At 53.7% G+C, this 14,045-nt stretch overlaps 1 pseudogene across 1 annotated transcript; it reads left to right on the top strand.

The window, feature by feature from the left end:
- Positions 1-411: 411 nt before the first annotated feature.
- Positions 412-13,726, top strand: LOC100387302 (NUT family member 2G-like; annotated as a pseudogene). Its single transcript, XR_013526437.1, has 10 exons — positions 412-821; positions 2,044-4,722; positions 7,121-7,814; positions 8,877-8,881; positions 9,657-9,780; positions 10,764-10,903; positions 11,373-11,719; positions 12,202-12,318; positions 12,679-12,855; positions 13,006-13,726. The product of XR_013526437.1 is annotated as an NUT family member 2G-like (transcript).
- The last annotated feature ends 319 nt before the right edge of the window (positions 13,727-14,045 follow it).

The raw sequence follows: 14,045 nt of genomic DNA, 5'->3' as shown, positions 1-14,045 counted from the left end.
CACAGACACACAACCACCCCACGTATCTCATACCCCAAAGTCCAAAACAAATCTTTCTTACATTCTCAAGTACACACACTGACCCAACTGCCCAAGAAGACACACACACGTCTGCAGTAAATTTTAGATATAATACATGTGTAGCCTACAATTTACAAATAATATACCCTACTTTTTATTATAAATTCCACGTAAGTGATTCTCATAGAAGCTTTTCCTGACTTTGGCCACACTCTTACATCCACACCAACTTGTGCTACCAAGTGAACAGACTACGGCTAAAGGCCTGTTCTTCTACTTTGCAGCCGCTCATTATCATTGACAAATGAGCGTATTGGAACATGCATGCTGGGTGATCATTCTGATTAAGTCAGCAAGCTTCAATGAGGATATCCGAGAGAACATCACTGATTTTAGCAGGACAGGAGCTCCTTCTTTGAGGAACTGCAACATAGTTTCAACTGCTGAGGTTTTCCTCAAGCTCTTGTATTGTTCAAAATATGAGAGGCACTGAGGAGACATACTTTGAGGTTCCCACTGCATTGTTAAACCTCCTCCCTCAGGTTGCGGTGGGCGGAGATCGCGCCGTTGCACTCCAGCCTGGGTAACAAGAGTGAAACTCCGTCTCAAAAAAAAAGAAAAAAAAACACCTTCTCCCTCATTTCAGGGCCAGGCCAGCAAGAGAAAGAAGCGAGGTCTGGGAGTGCTGCAGGGTCCCCGCTGGGCACACTCCCGCCTTAAGCGCAGCCATAGGCCGGCTGTGGCCACAAGGGCGAGGTCGCTTAGCGGACACTGATGACCAGCAGGAGCATGACCAGGAGGTAATTACCTTCTAATCATACATAGCTTTATTTTTTATTTTTATTTATTTATTTATTTTTGAGACAGAGTTTCGCTCTTGTTACCCAGGCTGGAGTGCAATGGCGCCATCCCGGCTCACCACAACCTCCGCCTCCTGGGTTCAGGCAATTCTCCTGCCTCAGTCTCCTGAGTAGCTGGGATTACAGGCGCCCGCCACCATGCCCAGCTAATTTTTTGTATTTTTAGTAGAGACGGGGTTTCACCAAATTGACCAGGATGGTCTCAATCTCTTGACCTCGTGATCCACTCCCCTCGGCCTCCCAAAGTGCTGGGATTACAGGCTTGAGCCACCGTGCCCGGCCTACATAGCTTTATTTTTAGGTAACACCACGGAGGACGCCATAAGAGAAAGGCCGTTGGGTAACGGCCATTTCTGCGCGTGCTGCGCTTCTCCCTGCCCCAACCACCTGCAAGGGACACTAGGCACCATTGAGGGCATGCTGGAACCCCGCCCGCCTCGAGGCTGGTGCACCTGTGCGTGGGGCGGACCTGGAGTCCGCAGTGGGAGGGCCCCGCAGGAGCTGCGCAAATGGAGAGACGCGGAACCTGGGCGCTTCCTGTGGCCAGGCGACACCTCCTCGTTGGAACCTCTGTGACCATCCCTCTGAGAAACCAGCACGTCCCAAACCACCGCTCCTAATTTTCAGTAATACGAATCTGCAGTCCATGCGCTTAGCTAATAGCCTCGCTGAAAGGTTTACCTTTGGAGGGTTTACCCTAAATCAGAGTTTCCTCAGATTGCGTTGTCTTGCATTCCCCCTTTGGACTGCATTTATTTCATTCCTACTCATGCCTTTTAAAAAAATACTATGCCCTGTTTTCCTACCCAGTCCAGAGGTTCCATTAAAGAACATTTCTGGCAAAGAATTTTAGACCTGAAAAAGCACTCCAAAAGATACTTTGTTCTGACTCCATGCCCACAGTTTTCCTACCGCATTCAAATGATTTCTAGAAATGTTTTTGTTACAGCTTTGATCAATTTCAGTAGACAAAGTAGCAGATAGTAAGAGAATAATTCCACGCCCCCCGCCCCCCACCCCCCACCCCCGCAACCCCACTCTGCAACATAGTGCAGAATTAGAGTTGGCAATAAAAAACTGGTAGTGAAGTAACTCACTGACTTAAATTTCTAATAGCTTCAGAAGAAACTTGAATCATCAGATCCTTTCTGCTCATTTGCAGATTCCTATTGTTCTTGGCTCCTCTTGATAAAAGTGAAGAGTCTTCACATCTACGTTGCCAGAGCCTCAAGTGCAGAAACTGAGAGCTCTGTAGGACACAGCATGGACCTGCCATTCCTCTACCTACCTTCTGTTATCAGGTGGAATAGATCTGTCTAGTGAAATGAGATCCATGCTCTGAGATGTTCTTTCTCAGCAGTCAGTGTGGCCCAGGACTTCCTGTGGTCATGCTCAGGAAGCCACCACCTCCCCCGGCCAGTCTTCACAAATTACCTTTGGCTAATTTGATTGTCTCTCCTCCTGGGATCTAGGACGTCAAACACATACAGAGGGGATTGCAGAATTCAGACAAGATACTGTTCCACAGTATACTTTTTCTATCAGTGGCTCAGAAAAAGGCTCGTTCAAATCCAGTATCAAAGCTGTGCATGAGAATCTTGAGAAACTGTCCGCTGACTGACTTGACAAGGGGAGGAAGCAACCAACAATTCTGCCCTTCTTCAGTACCTGAGTAGGAGGTTTTCCATCAACATCCCTCTGAGATGAAGCAATTGATTGAAAATTATTCAAGTTTACCCTATGATAAAAGAGCAAGTCCTCAGAAAGGTCTCCAAAGTGTTTATTTTGTTATTGTTTTATTTTGGTAAGTTTACCATGGTTTTGCTTGAATTGCTCTCCGTTGATCTCAACTAAGATCTAGGTGAGCTGCATGGTGGAAGAGGGCTGCATGTAAGAAGGCAGCTCTGTCTCAGAGGACAAAAGGCCTGGGGGCACCCAGACAGGCAGGCACTGTGTGGAGGTTGCTCCTCTCCCAGTGGCCACTTTGGAGGCATTTCATAGAAATGCTCAAGGACCATTCAGGTTTAGAGTTGGGACCAAATGGAGAACCCATGAGGAATATTGGACAGGAGTTAGGAAATGAGTTTCTCACACAACTGGAGCAAGGAGGGGGGAACCCTGGGCTTGAGACTTGCAATCCGCTGCCCTCCCTGCAGTGTGGCCCGGGTTATGTTTTCCTGCAACTCTGCCTTCTGGAGTCCAGAAGGGGCAAATGCTTCGTAAGTGCCAACAGGGAGTGTTTCAGAAAATGAACACAGTGTGCACTCATCTGTCTGAAAGCATCTTCCCTTCCCCAACCTCCTCCTTTTTTTTCTTTTTTCTTTTTTTTTTTTCTTTTTTTTGCAAATAGGCAGCCTTCATTTCTCAGTGACAGAAGCATGCTTGAGATGCTATGGGAAACCAAATATATAATAATAAAAATATAAAAAGGTGATGTTCAACAGAAGTGAAGAGAAAACAATATGCATCGGGAGAACAAGAGTAAACTCAGCTCTGCCCTCAGTGGGCTGGAGTTGTCCATCCACAGGAAGAAAGGAAGGAGGTAGAGGGAAGAAACAGAAGCAGTGTTCCATTTTCCTCCTCACCAAGGACATTCTGTTCTCCTTTTGTACTCCTCCCTGAGAGTCCCCTCCTTTCTCCCACACTCGTTTCCCTCTGCTTATGAGTCCTGTAGGGAAGTTTCTTCAAACAAAACCCAGCTCCTGAGTCTCCAGATGTTGTTCTGTCAGCTGCCAAAGGACTTCGCTGACAGCTGCATGGGGATCCAACCGATTCAATTAACGTCTTCATATTGAAGAAGAGATGTACCTTCCATTGAAAACCTCATTTTTCTTTTGTTTGCATTTTCTTCTAAAATCACTGGCCAAGATTCTCATCTCTCAAAACACCATTCTCACCTTTTCCTGGAGCAAACACCTGTTGCTCCAGGAAAGAAAATGTTGTGGACAGGGAAAGAGGTGGAAGGAAGACTGGTCACTGCCTATTCCACTGTGCACAATTTGAATTTGGAACCATGCAAAAGTATTGCTTGGTTAAATTAAAATCATTTAAAAGATAAAAAATAAACATTTAATACCAGCACAGCACGCTGGGAAACAAAATGAAAGGCTTTCTGGCCGCACAGCCACTCTTTCCCAGCCTGAGGCTTTCCAGAAAAGGAGTTGGGAAGTAAGGCTGGCCTGCTGGTGTGGACAGATTCCAGCAACATACACGACCTGGTGGCACAAGGACGGCTTCCATAACAATGATGAGCACACAGCCACCTAATAGCCTGGATTGTCTGAACCAGGCAGAGGGTCCAGACGCCAATCATCTGACAAACACAGGGGTTCTTAGGAAGGATTCTAAATTTTGTTTAGGAAGTGCAGCCCCTGTTGAAACTCATCAAGAGCGGGAAATAGCCCAAATGGGAAAGAGCATGGGTTGAGGAGCACAAAAGTAGGTCTGTTGATAAAGAATGGAAGTAAAGGGGACATCAGGTTGAAGCTTTGTGCTGTGGGTCAGAAGGACAACTTAAAAGTTGCCTAAAGAGGCACATGCCGTCTGTGTTGCTGCCCTCCAGCTGGAAATGAACCTCAGTTCTTGCCTATTGGCTGGAGCCCTTCACAGAATGTCCCCCACCCCTACCAGTACCTGCTGCACTGCCCCTCCCCCTCTGCAGAATGTCTGGGGTCCTATGTTCTAAACCTATTTATTTTCTAATTTTCCCTGATCTACCTGAACTCAGGAGAATCTGTTGAGGCAGGTCACTCTCTGGGTCCTGTTCTTGACTTTTCTCATCACGGAAACTGCCAGACAGTGGTGATCAGCACCCAGCCTAAGGGGATGACTTCAAATGGAGGTGAGTCTGTAGGGACAGGGGCATTATCTAATTCTCTGCTGTGTTTCAAATCCTTGGGAATTCAAATTTGACACTGCCCTAGGGGACAGTTGATAGGGCTGATGTCGAGGAGGGAGGGAGCACTGGATGTCCCCAGAGACATCACACCTGGGGAGGGCCATGGCACCCTGAGTCTGGGGTTGGCTCCTTAGGAGTCTGAGGATGGCTCCTTAGAGGTGGACCAAGATGCCTGGGGGAATACACCACGTAGGGGAAAGGATGGAGTGGATGTATTGATTCTTTCTAGAGGGGGACAGGTCACATCACCATGTGTTTGTAGGGAGTGGTGGGATCGTGTTGTGCTGGTGGCCCAGGGAGGATGGCAGGCAAGCCTGAGCCCTGTGTTGTGTCTTCAGGGTCCTGGAAGGTGCCCTTCCATAGTGTTCAGAGGGATTTGGACTGGAGTTTTCTGGATCTTAGGGAGGAGTGGGGAGATGTGGTCTCAGCCAGAAAACTGTTGGGTATGTTGGCTGTGACAGAGCATGCAGTGACAGCCTCTGGGTGGGTGAGGCTGGGAGCTACTGTAACTGCCACAGCCTCTTAGCTCCCTCCCCAGAGGTGGCTTCTTCATCAGTTCAGGTGACTGTTGGCTTTGATTTAACAGGGGTGGGGGCAGTTGAGGCAGTTCAGGCAACACGGCCTGGGCTTCCCAGGTTGTTCTGAATTGTTCTTCCTTTTGTGGAAGCTCAGGTCTAAGCTCAGGTCTTCAGACCCACTCCCTCTTATCTGCTAGCTCATGGCCTGTCCTCTGCACTTTATATTACTGTGGAGATGAAGGATTTGCTTCTATTCCATGTCTACTACCCCATGAACAGGGGATAGGTGTGGACTCTTGCTGGTTCTCAGTGGAAGGGTCTGGAAAGACTGGTTTCCTATTCAGTAGAGGAAGGAGGGTAACACACAAATAGGAAGACGGTCCTCTTATTGTTATTATTATTATTATTATTATTATTATTATTAAATTAGGACGTGTGTCCTGACTGATGAGGTGCATGTGCTGTATCCCTATCCCCCTTGACTGGAGACTGCATGAGGTCCTAGTGAACAGGGATGAGCTCCAGACAACTTTGCCACACCTGGCCTGTGGCCCAAGAACCTCTGGTTCTTGGTTGGTCACTATATTCAGTTATTGGGAGGTCAAAGGAAAAGGACCAGAGGTGGGCTCGTTGTCCCACGAACTACTGTAACATGACCAGCAGCTGTGGAAATCCCCAGACACCTCCCCTGACAGCCCCACTGCTCACCGCTTGCTGGCTGTGCTCTAATCATGTGCTGCTGTTGCTGGCTGAGCAATGACAGCATCTCAGGGAACTCCACCACTGCTTCTCAGATCTGCTCCCTGGGAACAGAGCTTCTTGAGTGGCAGCCAGGACCACCGAGCACTGAGGAAAGGGTGACCCAAATCTGACCCTTGTGTAGCACTTGCTGTGCATGGTACCGGGACAATCACTTGCAGGCTGCGCATGACATGTGTGGGTTATCTTCAGGGTTCACAGGGTGCTGGCTTAGGAGAGATTTCCATCCAGTGGTTTTCTTTTATTGGTTCTTTTTTGAGACAGATTCTTCTTCTGTCACCCAGGCTAGAATGCAGTGGTGCAATCTTGGCTCACTGCTGTCTTTGCCTTCTGGTTCAAGCAATACTCCTGCCTCAGGTTCCTGAGTAGCTGGGATTACAGGCGTGCACCACCACACTCAGCTAGGTTTTGTATTTTAGTAGAGACATGGTTTCACCATGTTGACCAAGCTGGTCTTGAACTCCTGACATCAGGTGATCGGCCCACCTCAGCCTCCCAAAGTGCTGGGATTACAGGTGTGAACCACCATGCCTGGTCTATCCAGTGGCTTTCTTTTGTTGTGTTGAGTTAGGGAAGAAAGGGCTTTACAAGAGCTTCAGGAAAAGGAAGACCGAAGAGGAGATGGGGCCATAATATTCAGAACTTCCTGTAGGCCTTCGGAGTGCAGAGCACTGCCCTGGGGGAGGCCCCTCACCTGCTGCTGAACATGCTGAGGGCCTCCAAGCTGGCGAGAGATTCATCCCTGACCCATGGCTTGGGAGATGCCTGTAAGGCTGGCAGGGTCTGCCAGGGACAACCGAGGGAGACCCTCAGATGCAGCAAAGCCTTGGCTCTTGCTTCTTGGCAGACAGGGGTCAGGGATTCTAGAGGAGCCAGGGCCAGGCTCTCTAGGGAAGCAACCCTCCGTGGAGTAACAGAGCATCTGATGCACACACAGAGACATTTGCAAGCTGCAGAGTTTCCCCGTCACATGCCCTCAGCTGTTGGGACACCCCTCTGATTCCCAGTGACTACCGCGGACCTGCAGACCCCAGCTCATTCACCTCTTTCCCTTGTCTCCACAGCATGCCCAGTGCTGGAACCGGGTGTGACCGAGAACCCTGGTGCCTCCATGCCAGTGTTCACGGCTCTGTCCTTCGCTACACCTGCTCCTGGTCCAGCACACGGACCACCCCTCATGACTGCAGTGGTTCCTCCAGGTGGCCCTCTGGTGCTGTCTGCCTTCCACGGGACGCCTCTGGTGGCAGGACAGGATGGCCAAGGCCCGAATTGGGCTGGGGCTTCCAACGTCCTTGTCCAGATGGGGACAGAAGTGGGGCCTGTGAAGGCTCCTCAGGCACAGACCTTGGTCCTAACTCAGGCCCTCTTCATCTAGCAGGCTCCAGGCACCCTCTGCAAGGGCGCCGCATGTCCACCTCCCCAACCCCTGGCAGCTGCCCCTGTGGTGCCCGCTATGGCTGCCCAGGTCTTTGGGGGCACCCAGGCCTGCGAGGGAGGCTGGTCCCAGGGTCTTCCTCCTCCAGCACCACCAGCTCCCCAGCCAGCCCCCATGCTGGTCCCAGGGAATTCTTGTCCATGGCCACAAGGGGCTCATGGAGAGGGCAGCCAGGCTCCCTCCCAGGCCAAGGCCCAACCGGACAACTCCTGCAACCCCAAGAGCCTGTATGAGAACTTCCAACTCTGGCAGCGCTACAAGCCCCTGGCCCGGAGGCACCTTCCCTAAAGTCCGGACACGGAAGCGCTCTCCTGTTTCTTCATGTGAGTGTCCTCGGGGCACCGGAGCTCATCCTGCAACTCACCCACAAAGAGGCTGCTGGATGGACGGGAGGTCACGCTGTTCAGGGGAGCTTGCAGGGCGGTGTTGAAGGCGATGGGTTGAGCTATGGAAGAGCACAGTTTCAGCAACATTAATCTGGCTGCCACTCAGGACAGACTCTCAGGGGCCTCATGTCACCTGCCCCTCACTGTCCCATGAGTCCAGCCAATCCTTACTTTCAATCAATCTCATGACAATGTTTACAGAACACCCAGGTCAGAGAGGGTTCCCGGTCCAACATGAGCCATGGGTTGGGTTTAGGTCTTTGAGTACGCCCCAGTGCCTCCCCTTGACCTGAGTGGTGAAGGCCAGGGGCACATCACATGGGGCTGGGGGTGGGAGCTGCAGGAACCTGGCACACGCCCACTGTTCTGCCGAGGTCTTGCTGGCACAGTGGTGGTGGAGCCTGCACAGGGGATGGTCTTGGGCCCTGCGCTAAGGTCCATGCTGGGCAGGTATTTGCAGCTTCACCCTCGATCCCTCCTAGAAAAAGGGACAACGATGTTTCATTCAGAAAATGGTGAAGAGGTGACTTGAGCTCTGGCATGACACACGCAGCACAGTGCCCGGCACATCCTGTGACACATTATATGATAGCAGTTATGATTACTGTCCCTGTTGCTATCATTATCAGAACTAGGCCATCTAGGACAGCACTCCCCAAAGCCATGGGCTCCAGTGATGGCTCTGAGTGCACCGTGAGCCCAGCAGCCCAGGGCCGTGGACTGTGGTGACTGAGGCAGCAGTGCCAGCATCTGAGAGTTTGTAGATTCAGTCCCAGTCCTGCCTCTCCATGCAGTGCCTCTGTGACCCTGTGCCCCCCACTGATGAGCAAACCCATACTCCACGGGAGCTTGAGCACATTCACCAGGCAACACACTGGCCACTCCCCTTGGCAAGTCCCCTGCCCAGAGTGTAGGTGTAAGGAGACCCCAACATTGTTCCCAAAAATCTTGCCCCCCCCCTGCATCCTGGAACTGGTTGCATTCTCCCTTGGAGCTGAGTCCCGGTGCACTGGGGACCCTGATTCTTGGAGTGGAGTTGCCCCAGGCTCACAGGCTTGGTGTGGAGTGGGCTTGGATGGTGCTTTGGTTTGGCTCCCTGCCACTCTGCTTTGGTTCTGGTTTCTGCTCCTCTCCAGGACCCTGAGGCTGCATCCCCAGGGGCTGCCTTGCTCTAGAGTCCCTAGGAAGCTGGTTAAATGCTCAGTCCTGGGGCCCTGGAACCTGCACGTTAACCCTCGCTCCCAGGTCATTCTGTGTGTGCGCTGTCTTAGTCAGTTCGGGCTCTGCCATAACAAATCCTATAGACTGGGTGCTTTAACAGGACACATTCATGTATCCCAGCTCCAGAGGCCGGAAGTCCCAGGCTGAGAGGCAGAGCCCTGGTGTCTTCTCCTGCCCTTATCAGGGCTCAGATGCTGTGATGGGAACCCACCCACATGACCTGCTCTAACCCTGATTGACTCCAAGAATGGACACACCGGGGCTGAGGGCTTCAGCACAGGAATGCTGGGGACACACACGTTCCACCCATAGTACTGAGTTCACTTATCAACACTGAGGATTCCAGGGCCAGTCAGAGAGGCCACCTGGGGGCTTGTGTTGATGTTTGATATTGGGGGCATGTCCTGGAGGCTGAGGAGCCCACATTGGGGAGAACAGGCCAGGGACACATGGCAGGTCACGTGTGGGGAAGACAGGAGCCGGGTGTTGGGACCAGGTGGGCTTGGGATGGAGGGTGGGCTTGTGGACTGGGACTGACTGTACCGCCTTACAACCCAGTTTTCAGATCCCTGGCACGGCGGAAGCCGAGCATGACTCTGGAGGAGGGACTGTGGCAGGCCATGCGGGAATGGCAGCACACAAGCAACTTTGACCAGATGATCTAACACGAGATGGCGAGAAAGTGAGTCTGGGGTGCAGGGGCAGAGCCCACATGGCAGGGTGAGAGAGGGTGACAGAGGCCCAGTGGCCATGGTGGCTTCTCAGCATGGAGCGTGAGGAGGGTGTGGACAAATACAGGCCCTCCTGGGCCCCTGGCTCCCTCAGTAAGCTGCTCCTCCCTGCTAGAGTGCTCTGGGGTCTCTGTCCTGCCCTGATGGGAAGCCATGCCCTGCCTGACCTGGGGACAACCCCTGCCTGACACTAAGGGTCAGGGAGGGAGCAGCCAGCATCATAGCCCAAAGGTGGTCACCTCCAGCTGTGAGGATGGGGAGAAGGGGCACTGGTGACTATAGACAGAGCAGGGTACACTCTTCTCACAGCAGTGGCCAGAAGCTGGTTTTCACCCATCCCAGCCTGGCCAGGATTGGAGAAACCTGCGCTGGGTCAGGGAAGACCTGCGTCCAGGACACCATGAGACCCATCTCTGGCCTGCCTGCCTTTGCTCCTTATAGTCCCCTCCTTTAAGACAGAAAGACAGCAGCCTCAGGAGAAACGGGCCCTGTCTTTTCGGCTCAACTTTTGCTTCCTCCTGACCAGGGGTCCCCAGGCCTCATCTTCCTGGGTTATCCTTCAGGGAACCACAGTCCCAACCTCAAGACTCCTGCATCTGGGCAACATCATGGACGCCTTCTGCCATAAACCCCACCCCTGGCCAGCTGAAGCCTGGAGGAGGGGAACCCATGGTGCCCTCCTGGGCCTCGTGGCCCTGACTTAAGTCAGAAAGCCCTGTTGATGCCATGGGCTCTGCAGGGGCCGGGTGAGGGAGGGAGAGCCCAGAACTCTGGGAGCAGCTCCCTCCTGGGATGGGGGCATGGGCCCCAGGGAGGGCCTGGACAGCCCACCTGCCCGAGGCATGCCTTCCCATCCCTGCCATCAGCTGCTGCCTGGTCCTGGGGGAAGGGGGCCTGGACCCTCTCAGCATGGTCTGCACCTTCTTCACCCCAGGTTCCTGGAGTTTGAGGCTGAGGAGGAGATACAGATTCAGAAGTCACAGTGGATGAAGGGGCCCCAGTGCCTGCCTCCTCCAGCCCTGCTGAGGCTTGAACCTCAAGGACCCTCGGCCCCTGAGGTGGTCAAGCAGCCAGGTGCAGCTTCCCACATTCCCACAGGAGCCATGGCAAAGGCCAGAGGGGCCAAGGGAGACCTCTGTACCCACACCCCATGCCTCCCTTCATGAGAGGGATTTGTTCCTTCCAACAAGACAGCTCAGGGGAGCCAGGGGGGCTGGGCGGCCGGTGGTCATGAAGTGGGTATTCACCTGGTCAGTTTTCCTAGCTACTCTCTCCCCTCCCCATTCCAAAACTCAACATACAATCCACCCAGGAAGCAGGGATGAGCAGGTAGAGTACTCAGCTTATCAGTGACTCCAAACTTCCTCCAAAACCATGCTGTCTCACGTGTCCCTCCTATGGCGTCTCTTCCAGGGGCGCTGTGGTTCAGGTGGTCCTGACCCAGCTAGGACCCACTTCATGTCCACGAGCCCTGCCCTCCCCGGTGTGGTGCAAACAGAAGGAGCAGCCCTCACCACGCCATTCTCCTCCCTCCCTTCCTCAGTGTACCTTCCCAGCAAGGCCAGCCCCAAGGCCCCGCCTGCCTGCCTGCCTGCCTGCCTGACACCACCCAGGCCCCAGCCACCAGCAGAGACCAAGACCGACCTGCTATCACCCAGGCCCCAGCAGCCAGTGGAGACCAACACCCCCTAGGAGATACCCCCTGAAGTGGTGCAGGAGTATGTGGACATCATGGAGGAGCTGCTGGGGCCTCCCGTTGGGGCCACGGGGGAGCTTGAGGGACAACGGGAAGAGGGCAAAGTGGAGCAAGAAGCAGACGGGATGCTTTCAGACCCCGACCTCCTGAGCTACATTGACAATCTGTGTTCCCAAAAAGACTTCATCACCAAGGTGGGCTGGTCTGAAATGCTGGGGTCTGCAGGATTGCAGGGACGGGGGTGGGGGGCATTCACAGGTCCTTGCAATTAAGTTCTGTTCCTTAGCTACTCCGCAGGGGGTGGATGTGTGTGTTTCCATGAATTTGAGTGTCTGTGTATGTGACTGTGTGTGTCTGTGTGTTTGTGTCTGTGATTGGTTACTCTGTGTCAGTGTGTGTGTGAGTGTGGAGTGTGTATGTTACTGTGTCTGTGTCTTTTCTTGTGTCGTATGTGGGTCTGTTTGTGTGTCTGTGTGTGGTTTGTGTGTCTCTGTCTGCATGTGTGTATGCCGCCAGGTCTGTGGTCTGTGTGTGGAGCTGGTGGTCGCCATGATATGAGACAGCTCCAGAAGGGTAGGGACAGGGCACTCACTGCTTTCTGCATCTCCTCCAGGTGCCCTTGGCTCCAGGTTACTCCCTGCCCGGGAAGCTCACGCCCTCTTCTTTCTGTTTCCAGGTGGAGGCTGTCATTCACCCCTGATTCCTGGAAGAATTGCTTTCCCCAGATCCACAGATGGATTTGTTAGCCCTAAGCCAGGAGCTGGAGCAGCAGGAAGGACTCACCCTTGCCCAGGTAGAGAAAGGAAGGAGGGGAACCCAGGTGCCCCGGAGGGCAGGAGGGACCAGGCACACAAGCCCCACCTGATTGCCTACCCCACCCTGCGGGGGATGCTCGGCTTCTTGGGGAGCCACTCCGAGGTGGGGAGGTGCAGGTTCAGATGGAGTAGGATGGAGAGGAGCCAGGGAGGGGAGTCAGGATGCAAACTGCAGTGAGGCCCAGCGGGATGCCCAGCAGGCCACACCCTCTGTCTTTGACAGGAAGCCCAGCTGCCTCAGGCTTCCCTGCCTGCCGCCCAAGTGCCTTGGTCTCCACCACCCTGGGCCCTGTTCACACTTGGGGCAGCGCCAGTAAGTGCCCCGTTTCCTCCCGCAGTTAGCAGAGAAGCGCTGCCTGACCTTGAAGGAGGAACGGTGTGCGAGGGCAGCCCCTAGTCACGGCACCACCCAGCTGGACTCAATCTCTTCTGAGTCTGCAGTGGGCCAAGGAGCAGAGAGAGATGTCCCTGATCCCCAGCAGGAGGTCAGCCTGGAAACCTGCCCACCCCAGACGGCTGCCTGGGACCCTCAGCGATGAGGCAGAGCGTGCACTGGCATAAGCAGGTCCAAAAACCCTGTTGTGCTTTTGGAGAGATCGGATTCCTGCAGGCTGAGGGCTGCCCGGGCAAACTCTCCTCCCCAGGGCCGCAGACCTACCCCCCAGACAGCTTCCCGGGACCCTCAGTGACGAGGCAGAGAGTACACTGGGATAGCCAGGTCCATAAACTCTGTTGTGTTTTTGGAAAGACTAGATTCCCGCAGGCTGAGGGCTGCCCGGCCATACTCTCCTCCCCAGGACCACATACCCACCTACATGGGGACCCAGGACACTTGCGCTCTCCCTGGAGCCTCTCCTGTCAAGGAGTCACACAGGCTGTCTAAGGGGTCAAGTGAGGAGGAGAGGGAAATCCCTGGTATGGTTTCTGTCATGGGTACCAACTACAGGCTATGGCCCTGGAAGCTGTCCCAGAGCCCTGTCCCTACCTCGGGCCTTCTCAGCCCAGAAGGGCAGGGACCCCAGGGAGCTCTTCAGTCCCAATCTGCAAAGAGAAGAGGCTTCAGCCCAGCACCCGCTCCTGCCACCAAGTCCAAGAAGTGAGCTCTCTTCTGAGGCCCATCCCCTTCTGTTCAGATGCCCCACCTAGGGCCTGGGCTCAGAGTCTCTGGGGGGCAATCCCTGGTTTGGGGGCTGGGTGGCCCCTCACAGTCCCAAAAGAGAAAGGGTGACCCCTTGCTCTCTAAGAGGAAGAAAAAGCAGCACTGTAGCCAGTAGGGGGACAGGGCAGGCTCTCTGGTGCCAATACTCAAGGGTGGGGCTCTCAGCTCTCAGACCCTCACGGCACTGGGTGACCCAAAGCAAAGACTTCTCCCCTAGTGCTGATATTGCTGGGCATTAGCTTTGGAGGGTGGGGAAGGGAGGGGAGGGAGGGAGTGAAGGAGGAAGGGGAGGGAGAGGGTGGCTGAGCGGGAAGGGAGGGCCTAGGGGGAGGGGGTAGGAGATGGGGAGCAACACCTTGGGGGTCTCTTGTGTAAATATAAATATGGTTGTGTTGGAAATGCTCTCGAGGCTACTGCCTCTGTCCTCAGGGCTGTGCTGCTCAGTGGAGGGGGTCTGTGAGGGAGAGCAGAGGGACCGGGAGATGCTTCATATAATTTTAATTTTCTTTAATTTATTGAGGCTCATTTTATGGCCTATCATATGGT

Source organism: Callithrix jacchus, chromosome 1 (genome assembly GCF_049354715.1).
Source record: "Callithrix jacchus isolate 240 chromosome 1, calJac240_pri, whole genome shotgun sequence".
Classification (NCBI taxonomy): domain Eukaryota; kingdom Metazoa; phylum Chordata; class Mammalia; order Primates; family Cebidae; genus Callithrix; species Callithrix jacchus.
The sequence above is the reverse complement of the archived record's forward strand: the minus strand, read 5'-3'. Positions and strand labels throughout refer to the sequence as shown.